Source organism: Vipera ursinii (genome assembly GCF_947247035.1).
Source record: "Vipera ursinii genome assembly, chromosome: 3".
NCBI classification, from domain to species: Eukaryota; Metazoa; Chordata; class Lepidosauria; order Squamata; family Viperidae; genus Vipera; species Vipera ursinii.
This window is the reverse complement of record NC_139516.1, coordinates 139,938,010-139,955,200: the sequence shown is the minus strand read 5'-3', so window position 1 is coordinate 139,955,200 and position 17,191 is coordinate 139,938,010. Positions and strand designations below refer to the sequence as shown.

Sequence of the window (17,191 nt, the reverse complement as noted above, 5' to 3'; positions counted from 1 at the left end):
AAAGATGATCACATGACCCCCAGGACACTGTAACCCTCATAAATATAAACCAGTTGCCAAGCATCCTAATTTTGATTACATGACCATGGGGAGGCTCCAATGGTTGTAAGTGTGAAAAATGGTCATAAGGCACTTAGTGTTGTTGAAACTTTGGATGGCCACTGAACAAATGGTTGTAAGTCGAGGACTACCTGTACTACTGTATGTGTAGCTGTTTGTAGATCCACTGTCAGCCAATAGGCTATCATGGGGAGGCGTCATTGTACTTAAGAAATCAGGCATATAGCAGTTGGTATCTATTAAGTAAGGGGACTTCTAACTAGAAAGCTCCAATTATTTCTCAACCTGTGGGAAACCTGTGAGAGACAATACTTCCCTTTCCCCATAGGTTTACATCCAACTTGAGCTCAGACTGCTGATTGACAGGGGAAAAAAGCAAAAAGAGATCACAACATTTTGCTGACGTTGCCAGTAAGTCTATAATTCATGTTGATTTCTTCAGCAGATTTTATGGCCTGCAATCATATCTGACCAGTGCAACCAATGCAAATCAGAAACTGGTATCTTTTGAAAGAAAAGCCACTATCTTTATGTGTCTGTCTGTTCCAAAGATCATTAGGCTGTTGCCCATGACTTCTGGATTGTTACTCCCTCATTCCAAGCTCTGAAAGCTAAAAGACTTAATTTTAATGAGAAGCATATTGAGGTATGAAATGTGATGACAAATTGTTAGGACCAATAATATTTTTTTAGAAAATTAAGAAAAAGCGAAAGAAGTTGGCACTTCTAGACTTGTAAAAATATAGGATTTATATGTTCTTTTTTTCCTTATATGCTAACATATGTGCCTCTTTAAAACTATAGTCTCTCTTTCTGATACTTTTCTCACATCAAGTATAAAAATAAAATCCTGGCGCCATTGTCATTTGATCAAGTATTTTCAACAATATTATTAAAAACACAAGCACAGTTTCCACTGATTATTTTCTCAACAGTATACTGCATATTCATAACAGAAGTGTAACTAAATTTAAGCAAGAATGTTTTCCATATATACAGTACGTCGTGGAGCATGGCAAATATAAGTTGTAATCATGATTGATATTTAATCATAATCGTGATTAATATCAAATCTAATCACTTATTATCATGATATGAAATATAATAATTTCTAATCATATTGATAAATGTATAATCAAATATAATAATTTCTAATCACGGCAAATATAATCATAGGTTTCTAAGGGAGCTCAAAATTTATAAACATTGTAAATTAGCAGTTGCACAAAAACTGAAAAATTAGAAACCTAATTGTTTTTATCCTTTCTTTAATCATTTCTAATTTTTAATTGTTAAATTTGCTTTTTCAATCTATTTTTCCTTTTTTGACATGTACATATAACATTAATAATACAATGGATACCTTAACATTAATTGGCTGAAGACAAAACCTTTATTGTAATAATAATAATAATAATAATAATAATAATAATAATAATAATAATAATAATAAGTTGGAAGGGACCTTGGAGGTCATCTAGTCCAACCCCCTGCTCAGGCAGGAAACCTTATACCATTTCAGGCAAATGGCTGTCCAGTCTCTTCTTAAAAACCTCCAGTGTTGGAGCATTCACCACCTCTGGAGGCAGGTTGTTCCACTGGTTAGTTGTTCTAACTGTCAGGAAGTTTCTCCTTAGTTCTAGGTTGCTTCTCTCCTTGACTAGTTTCCATCCGTTGCTTCTTGTCCTGCTTTCAGGTGCTTTGGAGAATAGCTTGATTCCCTCTTCTTTGTGGTAGCCCCTGAGATATTGGAACACTGCTATCATGTCACCCCTCACTCTTCTCTTCGTTAAACTACACATACCCATTTCCAGCAACCGTTCCCTATAACACAACACATACTTTGATAGAATCCACATGCTTTTAGATATATTCAATTCTGCATGAAAAAACCCCCAAATAGTTTAACAGTCATTAACACTGACATCCTAAACTGTAATTAACATTGATACAATAACTCTATTTTAAAATCCTCAATAATAATAATAATAATAGAATTGGAAGGGACCTTGGAGGTCTTTTAGTCCAACCCCCTGCTCAGGTAGGGAACCCTATACCAGGGATGTCAAACTGCAGGCCAATTGCATCATGCAGAGGCCTTGCCCACCCTAGCTCCGTAATGCCAAAAAAGTCATGATATGCTGCGACACATCACATGATGTGGCGAGTTTGACACCCGTGCCCTATATCATTTCAGACAAATGGTTGTCCAGTCTCTTAAAAACGTCTAGACTTGAAGCCTTTACCGCTTCTGGAGGCAGGTTGTTCCACTGATTAATTGTTCTATCTGTCAGAAAAATTCTCCTTAGTTCTAGGTTGCTTCTCTCCTTGATTAGTTTCCATCCGTTGCTTGTCCTGCTTTCAGGTGCTTTGGAGAGTAGCTTGATTCCTTCTTCTTTGTGACAACCCCCCCCCCAGATATTGGAACACTGCTATCATGTCACCCCTAGTCCTTCTCTTCATTAAACTAGACATACCCAATTCCAGCAACCTTTATGTTTTAGCTTCCAGTCCCCTAATCATCTTTGTTGCTCTTCTTTGTACTCTTTCTAGAGTCTCAACATCTTTTTTACATCGTGGTGACCAAAACTGGATGCAGTATTCCAAGTGTGGCCTTAAGAAGGCGTTATAAAGTGGTATTTACACTTGTGAACTTGATTCTATCCCTCTGTTAATGCAGCCTAGCACTGTGTTGGGTTTTTTTGGCAGCTGCAGCACAATGCTAGCTCATATTTAAGTGATTTTTCACTAGGTCTCCAAGATCCCTCTCATAGTTACTATTATTGAGCAAGGTACCACCTAGGTGTTCTCTGATTCATTGCTTGATTATCATTTCTAAGTTATCAATAGTCAGTAGTGTAAGTTATCTGAAGTCTAATAATCAATAGTCTAAGTTAAATAATGATAATGATAATGATAATGATAATGATAATGATAATGATAATGATAATGATAATAATAATAATAATAATAATAATAATAATAATAATGTTGGAAGGGACCTTAGAGGTCATCTAGTCCAACCCCCTGCTAAGGCAGGAAACCCTATACCAGGGGTCGGCAACCTGAAAAAGCAAAAGAGCCACTTGGAACCGGTTCCATCACACACACCAAAAAGTGGGAGCCGCAAAAAGTGCGTGCGCATGCGTCCATGCACGTGCATGCGCAAAAAACAAAATGTTTTGCGCATGTGCAAAATGGGAGGCACCTGCGTGGCGACGGGTCTCCCTGGCGACGGGCGCCTTCAGCCTGGGCGCCGCCGGAGCCACCCCCGGGACCTCCAAACTGCTGCCCGTTCGGGGGAGGTGCACGCGCTGCTCTCCAAACCTTCCCACTCTCCAAACGGGCAGCGTCGCCACCTGTTTGCAGACCTGCCACCACCCGTTTGGGCGGCGGTAGGTCTGCAAGCTGCCATAGTCCGTTTGCAGAGTTGCCGCCTTCAGAGTTGCTGCAAACAGGCCGCGGCAGCTTTCCAAACGGGCGGCAGTGCCGCCCGTTCGGAGAGGTGCGCGCGCAGCTCTCCAAACCTTTGGAGAAGTGCACGTGCACCGCCACCCATTTGTAAACCTGCCGCTGCTGGTTTGGAAAGCTGCCGCGGCCAGTTTGCAGACCTGCCGCAGCTTTCCAAAACGGGCTGCAGCAGCTTTCCAAAAGGGCGGTGCTACCGCCCGTTCCAAGAGGTGCCACCGCCCGTTCCGAGAGGTGTGCACGCAGCTCTCCAAACCTTTGGAGAGGTGTGTGCGCACCTCCGCCCGAACGGTCGGCGGCGCCACCCATTTGCAGACCTGCTGCCACCGGTTTGGAAAGCTGCCGCGGCCAGTTTGCAGACCTGCCGCCTTCGGAGGAAGACGGCAGCTTTGCAAACGGGCCGCGGCAGCTTTCCAAAAGAGTGGCGCCACCGCCTGTTCCAAGAGGTGCACGTGCAGCTCTCCAAATCTTTGGAGAGGTGCGTGCGCACCTCTGCCCGAACCGGCGGTGGCGCCACCCATTTGCAGACCTGCTGCCACCGGTTTGGAAAGCTGCCGCGGCCAGTTTGCAGACCTGCTGCCTTCGGAGGAAGACGGCAGTTCTGAAAATGGGCCACGGCAGCTTTCCAAAAGGGCAGTGCCACTGCCCGTTTGGAGAGGTGTGCGCGCACCTTACACCCGTTTGGAGAGGTGCGCGCACACCTCTCTGAATGGGCGGCGCCACTGCCCGTTTGGAGAGGTGTGCACGCACCACTGCCCGTTCGGAGAGGTGCGCGCGCACCACTGCCCGTTCGGAGAGGTGTGCGCGCACCGGGCAACTGGGAGCCGCAGGAGATGGCTTAAAGAGCCGCATGCGGCTCCGGAGCTGCGGGTTGCCGACCTGTGCCCTATACCATTTCAGACAAATGGCTGTCCAGTCTCTTCCTAAAAACTTCCAGTGTTGGTGCATTCACTGCTTATGGAGGCAGGTTGTTCCACTGGTTAATTGTTCTAATTAATGGGTTATACAAAATAATATATCAGAGGGTCCTGAATTGTTAATAATTAATGAATAAATCTTACAATATAGCATTACACCCTCCTTTCAGAAAATAGCATCAAACAGGTGAACAAAATCACACCATTCTAAGAAAAAATATGTATAGTAGCTGTTATTTAGGCATATAATTTTACTATAATGCAAAGTAGATTCACAAATACTTGTTTCTCACTATTTGCCTACATTAATGGATTTCAGATACAGTATTTAAATAACTCATCTCACATCCAATAACCTCAGAAGGATTTTTGTACCACCCAAAGACATATATGGTATTTTCAGTAATATCTGCTCTCTGGTGCCAGTCAGAGGAATTATTTTAGTTGAAGATTGGGGTGGGGGGTGGAGGAGGTGTTAATCAAATATTGTATCAAAAATGTTTCCTTATCTTTCTGAAATAAAAATCCGGCACAAATCACTCATCTAATATTTATCTGCAGTACTTTGGTCTGAAATGTGAAAACAAATACAAATTTGGTCTCTGATTAACTCTTATTCTCGCTTGAGAAAGCAATCCAGGAAAGCTGCTACCATTTCTTAGTTTATAAGCCCACAGACTCAACCCAGTATCTTTCAGAGGTATCAGACTTTAGCTCAGTGAACTGTAGTTCATCATATCTGGAATTTGGGGAATATTGTTGAGATGAGATCCTGGGTTCCTGAATCCCTAAGAAACACCCAAGCTTTAGACTAGCGTTTCTCAACCTCAGCAGCTTTAAGATATGTGGATTGCAACTCCCAGCATCGCTGGCTGGGGAATTCTGGGTGTTGAAGTCCATACATCTTAAAGCTGCTGAGGTTGAGAAACACTGCTTCAGATTAAATTAATTCTTCAATTTTTTTTAAAGTTAATCAATATCTACAGAGAAAAAGCAGCTTGACACTATACTTGCTACTCTGACTCAATAGTTGTAATATTCAAAGATAAGGCTGGTGGTAGGTTAATCACACTATCCATGGAGAAGAACGATAGTAAGAGACTTGTAAAGTTGAAGGAAGAAGAGTCTCTGAAATAACTTAATCAGTAGTTTACATTATGATCCCTGATGGTTGTCTATGTAAGTTTGTGAAAGGTTGTAAAGCTATATAAGGGACTTAACCTTGAGGTTGTTCACACCTTGTCACGTACTAATTAAGCACCCCATCCCGATCCCATGTTAATCTTGGGAAATAAAAAAATTGCCTGTTCTTATCTTTATGAAGAAAATGGCAAATATAATCCAAGGTTATTTTTTTATACTATGGCCTGTACATGAAATTTTCTGGAAACTCTGCTGTACAGCAAGAAGGGGGTTATAAACTTAAAGGCAATTTATCACGTGGATTAGACAAGTACACAAATCAGATATGAGTTCAGAGTGAACTATGATAAATGACTCAAACAGGCCCATTGAAGTCACTGCAAGCACGCATCACATCAGTATGGACTGATGCAAGCAGTACCCATTATGTCAAGTGAACCATATCTCAAATTGTTTTCTGAAATAGATGTACTTTTTAACAAATTTATTTACAGAGTGTGGGTAGTATCAGGGCACCTATGCAATTGTTTCAAACTCTGTACCTTTTTTAATTGCCAGTCCATACATGTTAATATCTGTTGCCTCTTTCGTATGGTATGTTGATGCAACTTATGTTGATGCAACTGTTATCTTTCCAGATGTTCTACTTTTTTATCATTCACATAAACAAATCCAGGATAATTTCACTGTGGTTTTATGTTCCCTACTATGTCTGCTTGGTCTCTCTCCCTCTGAACCTATATACACAGAATAAGTCCCATTGAAAATAGTGAGCCTTACTTCCCACACAGATGTGCACAGCATCTTCTGCTAGCATCAGAAACAATTTGCATGTTTAACAATCATAATTTTTAATACACTTTGAAACAGTAATAAGTTATTTGAAACAATTAAATAATGGATGCATTTTTTTCTGGATATTAAGCATTGTGCTTTGCTTAATTTAAAGCAAAGATATAATAGTGGAGGTTTTCAGGGACCTAGTTATAATGTTTAAAATTAAATGATGTGCCAATTACTGAGAATTTCCAGGCTGCTGAAATGGTTCTGGCAGGGCCAAAGAAATCCTTTATATACTGTGATGGTGCGAAGCTCCCTGAAATTCAAAAGAAAGCTGCTTTTTTTTAGAATGGAGATAATGAAGATCAATGGCTCTTGTTGCATTGTTTCAAATACAGCTAATTAGGGATTAAAAGGTAAATTGCAAGAAAGCAGTTCAAGCCAAGAACCAGCTGGAAAACAGAAATATGTGACTTCCCCAGGAGAACTCCATGAAGGGTGAGCAAGGACACTGGCAATACCATAAACAGCATTGCAGCTCAGCCAACGCTGAAAAATACTCAAGACAAATACACAGGAAGCACAGTGGGTAGTATCTTTCATTATTTTATTTTTCCCCCTATTCCAGCACTGTATGCAGCTTTACATTCTACTTCTGCAGTAAAGAAGCATCACCTGTTGAATTTCTATCTGTCAGGCGAGCAATAAAAGGCATGTGAAACCAGACCAAAAAAAAAAAAACCAACAACAACAAATCCCAGCAACCCAGTTTATGCATTTGGGAGATGGAATCCAACTGAATCGTGACATTAATTTCCCGTGGTTCTCACGGGGGTCTGCTCTTACTCCTGGATCGAATCTAATGCATTCCTTGGAAAAATACAAGAGTTTGTTGTTGTTGTTGTTAGTATCAAAGCTTGGTGTTTTTCCTGTAGCAGTCTCACCCCTCCCACCTTACGCGGGCGCGCGCGCGCTGAGAATAACCCCGAATAACCCCCACGTTATCTCAAGAACGCTAAAACCACGAAGCGTAAATTGGGGGTCGTCTGAAGCCGCCACCACCCGAGACGCTTTGACATTTCCGCCTGCCCGGCCCGGCTCCGTTGAATACCGGCGTTTAACTTTGCAGCGATCGCGTCTTGGGTCTCGCTTTTGCAAACGCATCGAGCCGCAAAAATCGCAAAAGGGGATTTGGAGAGGAAGAGGAAGAAGAAGGAGAAGGAGCCCAAGCGCGAGAGGCGCAACAACACAAAGCCCCCCCCTCCCGGCTCTCCTCGAGGGGGCGGAGCTGGAGACCGAGGGGCGGAGCTTTTCCGCCCCGCCTCCGGCGGCTTGTCTAGCCCAGGGGTCGGCAACCTCGGCTCTTTTATGACTCGTGGACTTCAACTCCCAGAATTCCTGAGCCAGCATAGCTGGCTCAGGAATTCTGGGAGTTGAAGTCCACGAGTCATAAAAGAGCCGAGGTTGCCGACCCTTGGTAGCCATTTCAAGCTCCTTCTCCTCCCCCGCCTGCTACCCCGCCACCCACCGCTTGGGCTTCAATTAGCCGCCGACGGTGGAGCTGGCAGGGCGCGCAAGGCTGCGGGCTGCGAGGATGGGGAGGAGCGATGTAAGCGAAATGTGCGGGGCTTGCTTTTGTATTTTATTTTTTTTTTAAATTCCATTTATATCCCGCCCTTCTCCGAAGACTCAGGGCGGCTTACAAGCTTAGCAGTAGCTAATTTATTTATCTATCTATTTATTTTCTTAAGAACAATAAAGAAAGAAGGAAATCAAGAAAAGAGCGCAAGCCGCTTCTCCCCACCGAGCTGGGTTTTCGGCTCTTAGGTTGCCGGATAGCAGAGGGGCGTTATGAACCCGAGATGGAATAATTTCCACACAGACAGACCGGCGCACGCGGGTAGCCGTCTGTCTGCGCACACGCGTTTGAGTCGCGTGTATGTGCTAATAATACTGTAACGTTTGGGACAGGAGTGTGTGGCGTCTTGAACTCTTTTCGGCACCCTTCCCCCCCCCCGCCCCGGTTTAACCCGTTCGCCTCTGCATTCAAACTGTTGCACGCGCGTCAAGGAAGCGGCTCGGAAGGTCTGAAGTTTAAAAAGGACTCACTTCTGATAAGAGAATGAACGCCGCGGAGGATTTGTAATATGCGTAGGGGAATTGGTCGTCCTCCTCTTCCTCCTCCTCCTCCTCCTCCTCCTCCTCATCATCATTTTAAGAGAGGGAGAGAAACTCAACCTCATTTGTGTAGTTCGGTTTTTGTTGAACGTTTCATAGGTGGGAGGGAGGGAGGGAGGGAGGAGGGGCTCGGGAAAAACAAAAAGCTAAAATGCAGCCGATTAAATGAAAGGGATGCTTAAAAAGCTTGCAGGAGTCTATAAACTCGGGTGGGCAGGAGGGTCTGAATGCTACTACCAAGCGTGTTTGTTTGGCGGGGTCTCGGGGAAAGGAGTCGGTGCGGAGAAAAGCTTGGTATTTTCTGCGTAAGCCTTGGTTGCAGCCGGGGAGCTGTGAATAGATAACCTTTCCCTTCACTTAAGTCTCTTAGCAGGCAGGGAAGACGCTGAGCATCTCTCCCCCTTTTGAAAAACCTTTCGCTGTTTTTTGTTTTTTTTTTTAAGGAAAGGAAAGCAAGCAAGCAAGCTGCCTATAAAAGACCCAGCTGCAGCTTGGGGGTGGGGGTGGGGGGAGAGAAATGGGGAGGCTGTCTGTTTCTCTTCTCTATCTCCAGCCACAATCCTCCCCCCCCCACCCCCTTCTTCTGGAGGAGGAGATAGGAAGAGAAGAGACAGATGTCTAGGTCTTTTCATTTGGTCGATCCTGCTTGACAGGCTGAAATGATCCCTGCAAGGGCAAGGCAAAAAGAACAGGGAGCCTGGGGTGGCTGAGCATTGCGGGTCAACCCCCCAGAGGGGGGGGGCATTGTGTGTTTGTCCCTTATGCTTGGGAGGGACAAGGCTTTTGTTTCAGAAACCTCAAATCCCCCCTTTGCATCTTTTTTTAAAGGAAAACGTAGGTTAGGTTGCTAGAGAGTGGTGGTGATGATTGCAGAACATCTGATTATGCAAGTTGGCCCATGGCTGTATTTATTTATATATTTTTATATATATATATATATATATATATATATATATATATATATATATATATATATATATATATATATATATATATATATATATATATATATATATATATATATATATGCATGCATGTAGACAAGCAACTATAGTCTGGCCACATAATCTGTAATAACCGTAGCTTGCCTGTTCCTGTGGCTGCTGGTGAGGGAGACTGGGGTATCCTTGTAAGCAAGTCGAAGAATAGTCCCCCCCCCTGTTCCTGTGCCCCTCTGGCTCCCAAATATGGGCATATCCTGGTTGAAGAGGCCCCTCAGATTGCCTAATTTGCTGGTTGCTGCTGCTATCGTCTAACCCTGGCTTCCTGTAATACACTGCAGGCAGAACAAAGCTCTGTCACAACTGTGCTTCATGCTTGTCGCCTCCTGCCTGCAAGCAGCTGAATGTTTCCCGCTCCATATCATCAGGCAGAAAGGGATGGATAAGACACAATGAGAGATTCAGGTAATGCCACCCAAAATACGTTTGATATCTGTTGCTGTGCTAAAGCTGCTGTTGCTGGAGCATTGTCTCTGCATGGCCACTTTGTTGAACTCTGTTTTCTCACTCTGGTTGCATCGCTGTTTTGTTTTGTTTTGTTTTTTAAGTGAGAGGTGCTGAGCCCTGGAGTTGGTTTACACACAGATACCAAAGCAAATGAAACTGGAAGTAGAAGCTGGTTGGTGGTTCTTTTTAAATCCCTGCCAGAGGAGGAAGATGATCGATCATTCGAAGAACCATGTGGACTGCTGTTCATTTTTAAGGAAACGTTTTGAAGAATAATTTTTGAAATTATTTTGAAAATAATTTGGGGACAATAACTGAGAAAAAGCATCTTTTGTACTACGATTCATCTGTTCATGGTAAACAGTTTTGGTTGGTTAATGCTTGGGGGAAAAGAGACTGGTTTTTAAAAAAACCAGATTATTAGGAAAACAAGTAGGAATTAAATGTCAAGTGTTCACAATAGCTGCAATATTTAGATCCCATAAGCAATTCAGTGACTTTGGAAGCTATTCACCATTTGGAAAATCTTTGAAAACTGGTAAAAAAAATATAAATCTGAATGCAGTGCTTTACAGTTGCCGAGATTGTGAAGGTGGAGAACATGAGGGGTGTGTTTGATTAATTTGTGGCAGAGGATAAATACAGATATAAATAGTCTTTTCATTGTCTTTTAAGTGTTTTTTCCACTCACAGGTTTCTGTTACCATTGAATCTGCAAACCATGGTCTTTTATTTTGTCTTGGTACTCTTTCAAAGTGACACTTCTGTGTGACAGAATTTGGGTCATTAAACAAAAAGGGTATTCCACGAACTTTGCTTTTTTTTCTTCTTCTTCAAATGTCTCAACTACGTGCTAGTCTTTTTTTTCCTCCCCGCCCCCCGCGATTTCTTCCAGTCTTTATACTCAGGCTGAGGCAATAGGCTTGCCCGAAGAACCTTGAGAGAACAAAAAATAACATACCGTACTACTTGGTGGGATTATGATCAAACCTTTCAGTGATTTCATTTAAAGGTTGAGCTCGTCATTGAGGATATACATAGGGTCAGGGCTTTTTTTGTCATAGAACGCTCAGAACGGAGTTCCGGCACCTTTTTTTGGATGGAACCTTGTAGGGTAGGCAAGGCGGGCTGTATGATGTGTGTGAGTTCCGGCACCTTTTCCTTTTACAAAAAAAAGCACTGCATAGGGTGACTCTGTTTTGGTTTCTTCAATTGTTGTTCTGCAATGAGAACCTTTTTCTAGGAAGAGAATGTTTTGAAACTTGTTTATAAGACTTATTATTCTTAACTCTAGAGCCAGGATTTGTATGAAACAAAAGAGCAACCAAAAAGAGGGGGGAGGGGGCAGTGGCGTAGCGTGGGTTGTCAGCACCCGGGGCAAGGCAAGTAATTTGCGCCCCCTAACCCGTTGATTTTAGCACTCGAGTCTCTTCCACTAGATTAGTTAAAGAAACCCTTACCCCCTAAGCACATGTATTGTTTGTTATGAAAATACTGATGTAATTAAAGTAAAATGCATCTAATGCACCCCCCCAGATGTTGCGCCCGGTGCGGCCGGCCCCCCCTGCACCCCACACGCTACGCCACTGGGAGGGGGGAGAACCTCCTCTCCTCATTTACATTTTTTTAAAAAACTCAGGGGATTGCTCAGCTAAGTGGATAATTTGTAACAGCTGCTGGTTTTCCAAGGTGACATTTCTACAGCTGACAAGGAAAGGCAGGAGAGAGGAAACTTTGGGTACAATCGGACAACCCTTGCTCCTACCCAGCTAGCATGAAAATGCATAAGGCTCACCCAAAAAATCCTTGTGGTTCATTGGAAAGTGACTTAAAATGGGAATTTATTTGGGTAATGCTGGGAGAAAATTACAGAGATTACTTGCCATGTACTCATAAAAATAGAGGGCGAGACATTAGCGGTCAAGCCCCATATTTCGAAAAATAATCACTTTGTTCATGCAATTTTAGAATGTTTTGAATGTTTGCAGAAAATTTTTTAAATGTACAAAAAGTCAACAATTTGATTTAGATTTGTTGTATCTGGGTTTCTGGACACTTCTTTCTTTGGAACCTGCCCACCGTACTCTTTCATGAAATGTATTCGTGTAAGCGGCTTGCTGATTCTGATGAAGTTAATACCTGATCTATGTTTTGTCTTTAAGTCTTGTGTAGTTCTTCCATTTCAAGTTAATAAAATGAACCTTAATAGGACTAAAGGATATTGAAATAACTTAGCAAAATCACTAAAGCTAATACAGATTATGTTGTCGTCAATGCCTGGAAAAAAACAGTGACAAACTTTTTTTCAGGAGTTGTCTTTGAGAAATAAAGATATACAGTAATATGTGCAAGATTTAGTGAGGACACCTTTTCGTACGTTAAATTACGAAATTTTGCATATAATGCTAAACCATGGCTTAGTTTCATATGGGCGTCCTTACCATTCTTTTCCTTCTCTTTTTGTGGCCAGAAAGCAATTAAGACGTGTAACCCTAAATGACATATAAGTTATTTAAAATGAAACTGCATCTCACAGTTTGTGAAAACAAGCCAACTTAAACTGAAATTTATAGTCTGTCTAGATGCTGATATTATGACAGACTGCATTAGTATATCATAATAAGAATAAAAATTCATATAAGAATAAACAGGCTTTGTGTTAGGAATCTGTGTGTGTATATGCAACCACACTGGGAATACTGAATTGAGTTCAGACATTGCTCTGTTTCAGAAAAAGATACAGAACATGTTCAGAAAGCAATAGTTAAAATAATAAACTTCCCTTAGAGGAATGGTTTCAGCATTTGGGGCTTTTAGGTTTATAGGAAAGATGATTAATGGAAGACATAATCATTGTTCGTGTTGTAGAGAAATTGGATAGAAATACGTTTCTTCCTCTCTCATAATTCCACTGCCCTAGGGTTATCCAATGAAAGTCACTGATAACAAACTGGTAACTTATGACAGACAGAAAGTAATAGTTTCATTACTTCAAGACAATCAATTTTGAAATGGCACTGAGCTGACTCCTTCATGAATTTGTCTATTCTTACTAGCACATAATGATTTAATATTTGTAAAAATAATAAAGGCCGTATAGAAATAAATACATAAATCAGTATGTTCATTGTATGAAAAAGCATGCTGGAAGACAAAGCAGGTAGCTTTCCCATTCATATCCTGCTTCTGGATAGAAGTGTCTTGTTGGCCACTGGGCAAGCAGAAGGCTGTAATGCAAGGGTGTCAAACTGCCAGCCCGTGGGCCGGACGCGTCATCCGGAAGCCGCGCCCGCCCCATTGCCGGCAATGGCAAAACCGTCCCGATATGTTGCATGACATCACGTGATGTTGCGAGTTTGACATGTCTGCTCTAATGCAACTCTTCAGGTGGTTTTAAACTTTGCTAGAGGCAAATTATGTTTCTGTTGACCATATTCTTTCAAGTACAATCTGTTGAAGGGGATGAGTGGGAGAAAAAAGGGCGAGTGAAAGGCCACCAAGCAAAAGTGATGGAGCACGTATGCAAGAGAGACAAGGCGAGGAAAATGGGACAGGAGTGTTGAACAATAGAGTAGAGTAGGAGTGTGTGGTGGGTAATGGACTGGTCAATAGAGCAAGTGATATCAATGGTCAGGTGATGGGCTAAGAGAGCAATTGATCAGTCAATAAAGCAAAAATTGATGAGTGAGTGAAGGAAAGAAACATAAGTGAGTGAGAGAGAAAGAGATGAGTGAACAGGAAAGACCAAGCAAAGGTCATAAGTGATAACATAAGAGAGAGAGTGAAATGTTGGGCGGGACAGTAGTACTTGATCCCCGGAGAGTCTCTCACTCACCCATAGGAAAGGTGGAAAACCTCCACCTACTCCATGGATTTGATTTTAACAGATTGGTAAACTTGCCAGTCAAAACATTCCCCTCACCATCCACAGAGCAACTCCTCATTAGGGAGTGCAGTTCGTGGTGAAACTAGTGGAAAAGCCATCAGTTATTTTCTTTAACTTGTCCCACTACCATATTTACATAATGCCTCATGGAGTAGATGGAAACACATTGAATTTTGCCTCGAGCCTGACAGGTTCTGACGGAATAAATGTAGCCAGTGATTTGTTTAGTTTTGCATGTTCTTCATTTTAATGGCTATGTTGCTTCTGTTTCAGTTAGAATTCAGACCCAATCAGATGGAAACAGCTTTGGTTCTGGTATGTTGAGAATATGTTCCTCTTGATTTGTTTAGACCTCTTGGCAGCATTTAATATCATTTTCCATAGTGTTTTTCTGGATGGCTGAAAATGGTTGGAAATTGGGGTCACTATTAGGTGATGGTCTTGTTCCTACCAGAGCAGTTGATCTAGCTTGGGTCCCCAACCTCTGGTCCGTGGACCAGTACCGGGCCGCGGCATGCCAGCAACTGGTCTGCACAAGCAATCAAAATCCCATCTGCGGGATGCAAGCAGCAAACAAAACCATGCACCCTCCGGTCTGCGGAAAAACCTCTCTCCACGGAACCGGTCCTGGTGCCCAAAAGGTTGGGGACCTCTGATCTAGTGGTGGTTGGAGAGGAGTGATTGAACTCTTGGGGACTTTAGTGTGGTGTTCCCCACAGCGTGGTACTTTTTCCTGTTATTGAACATCTATATGAAATGGCTGGAGGAGATCATTGCTTTGTTTGGATGAGGTTATACATAGCCACCTAAGCCAGACCTGAAATGTTGTGGAAGTTCTGAATCAGTGCATAGGGACTATGAATTAAATTCTTACAAGACAAAGTTGCTAATTGTCAGAAAACATCTGAGACATTTATTAACATTGGTTCCGTAAGTTTCAACCAACTTTCTTCAGTTTTTCAAAGTAAGTTAAATCAGCTCTTATAGTACTTTAATTTGGGTGGCTTTCGCAGATGGTTTATTATTTCTTTTGACTTTTTCAGCTTATTGTATATTATAATTGTGGTCCACTGCCCAGAATCCTACAGATTGAGGCATCTTATAAATAAAAGTAAGTAGTCTATAACGAGAAAAGGCCCTTTCAGTGTCTGCCTCAGCATTCTAGAACTTTGCCCTGTAAGAACATCAAAGAAAGCTGTTATGTCTAGCTTTCATTCACTGACTTATTTTTATTCTATTAGGACTTTGCTTGTTAAGCATTTGTTGTTTTCTGTAATGTTGTTTTCTGCCAGCATATTTCTCTGTCTTGGATTTTACTGTACTTTAGAATATTGTGATTTTAAAGAATTAAAATCACCAGCCCAAAATGTACTGAGCTTTGTGCTTTGGTATTTCTGTGATGACATACTAGTATCCTTCCAGCAATTTCTCAACCTTCCTCACTTAAGAGGAGCATGATACTCTAGCTGTTGAAATAAAGTAATGTGCTTGCAAGGGATTCAGACATAAAATAACTTGGAAGACATCCAGGCTACAATTTTGACCAGTTTTGTCACACCTATGGCTGCTTGTGCTCTAAAACCTACCACACTTAATTTAGCCATTGCTCTGGAGTTAAATTAGTTTAGTTTCTGTGTAAAAGTCTACCTTAGGCTATTTCAATTACTGAAAAGCTAGATGTGAGCTTGGAGCTTTTTGTTAGTTTGTTAGTTTAGTGCAGATGCATCTCTTCGGTCTGCAAAAAACCCTTTCCAGTCTGAGCTCCTTTTGTTCCAGCATTGGAAGTGCTGCATTGATATTAATTTTCTATGAATATGATTGGGTGGGTGGGAATTTTGTTCACTCTGAGAATTTTATGCCCAAGAGTTACAGTGTAAAGCAGAATGCTCAGAGTTTCCTGATAAAAGACTCTGAATTATGTAAACATGATTTTAAGGGATGAATGATGTTGTCCAAGTATTAGATGCTAAGGCTTTACTGCAGAACTGCTTTCTTTCAAATAATCTCTCTTGATGTTGAACTGGGTAGACAGTGCAATAATTTTTTGGAGTGCCAACCATCTCCAGGTCCGAAGTCAGGATGACATTTTATGGAACATTAATAAATGTGGAGGAATGAACGTATAGGAACTGGACAGAATTTCACAACAACCAATATCTGTTTAGGAATTTTGAGGAGCTGTCTGACTGACATACTTCTAAAGTAGAGATGCGGTCCCAGTGGTTTGATGCAGCAACCACCAAGCACATGTTGAAGGAAAAGTCTTCATCATGGTTCACTCCAAGCCAGGAATAAACAACAGTAAGAAATCAGAGAAACAAAGAGGAGGTTTGGGAACAGCCTCTTCAAATGCAAACTGGGAGTCCTTAGTCTTTGATAAGCATTGTTGCAAACCATTCCTTATATGGGTCAAGGGAGCAGTTGCTGCTGCCCCCTGATGTCTCTGAAGGAAGGGATAAAATTACAGTAATGGTAAAAAAAAAGCAATTGCTATATGACATTTCTGTGGCACGCTTGGCCAGTTTGAAGAGTCCAAACCTGCTAGTTGTGCAGATTTTAAAGCAAGTCAATTTCAATCATATCTTTGGAACAGTGTCTGCACTCCATTATTTTACATAGGTTTGTATTAGGCTGCAGAACAGCACTGGAGTGAAATGCTGCTTTTTGCTGGGTGAAGAATCATTGGAGCTAAAATTTGATTTAAAGCAGCTCCAAGGTCTTTGCATCCCTGGAGAAAAATACTCCAGTCCCCTGGGTTCTTATGGCATGGTGCGTCTGAGCTGTTTTCTTTCTAGCTCAGCTGTAGTGTAAGCTAAATTGGAAAACAGACATTTAATACTGAAGCCTTGCAGGACTTTGGGGAAATCTCTTTTCTGATTGGCAGGAATTGTTGTCTCAGCTCGCCTTCTGGCTTCTGGGCTCCAGCCCTCTGCTTCATGTTGGTTACAGGTCCTTAAAGGAGAAAGGAGACACAACAGCTCATAGTGTTTGCCCTGAATTTGTGTAATATGACTGAATTCATCATTTTGTGAAGACCACCTTAAAATGCCTGATGGATTGATCTTGGCCACTTTGACTGATTGCAGTTGCCTAGTACCATAGACTAAAGAAAGTACAAGGGCCCTGTTCGTTTCTTCTTCAGATGTGTAGGGATCAACACCTTGTGGAGAAACATTAGAGCAGACATGTCAAACACAAGGCCCGGGGGCTGGATCTGGCCCGCGAAGTGATTTCATGTGGCCCACGAAGCCATCCTGGAAACAGTGAGGGAACGGCCCCCACTGCCTTGGCCCTGGCCCAGAGACCCTCCT

At 42.1% G+C, this 17,191-nt stretch overlaps 1 protein-coding gene across 5 annotated transcripts in view; it reads left to right on the top strand.

The window, feature by feature from the left end:
- Nucleotides 1-429: 429 nt before the first annotated feature.
- The window catches only part of RNF152 (ring finger protein 152), a 56,926-nt gene continuing 40,164 nt past the window's right edge, over nt 430-17,191 (top strand). Inside the window, exons 1-3 of one of the 5 annotated variants that reach the window (XM_083361174.1) lie at nt 7,916-7,977; nt 9,829-9,952; nt 10,096-10,350. The gene's annotated coding sequence lies outside the window, so the exon portion shown is untranslated. Of the gene's footprint in view, nt 472-7,915; nt 7,989-9,828; nt 9,953-10,095; nt 10,351-17,191 lie in introns of those variants that run through there. The other 4 variants (XM_083361172.1, XM_083361175.1, XM_083361173.1 and 1 more) reach the window with 4 other exon arrangements.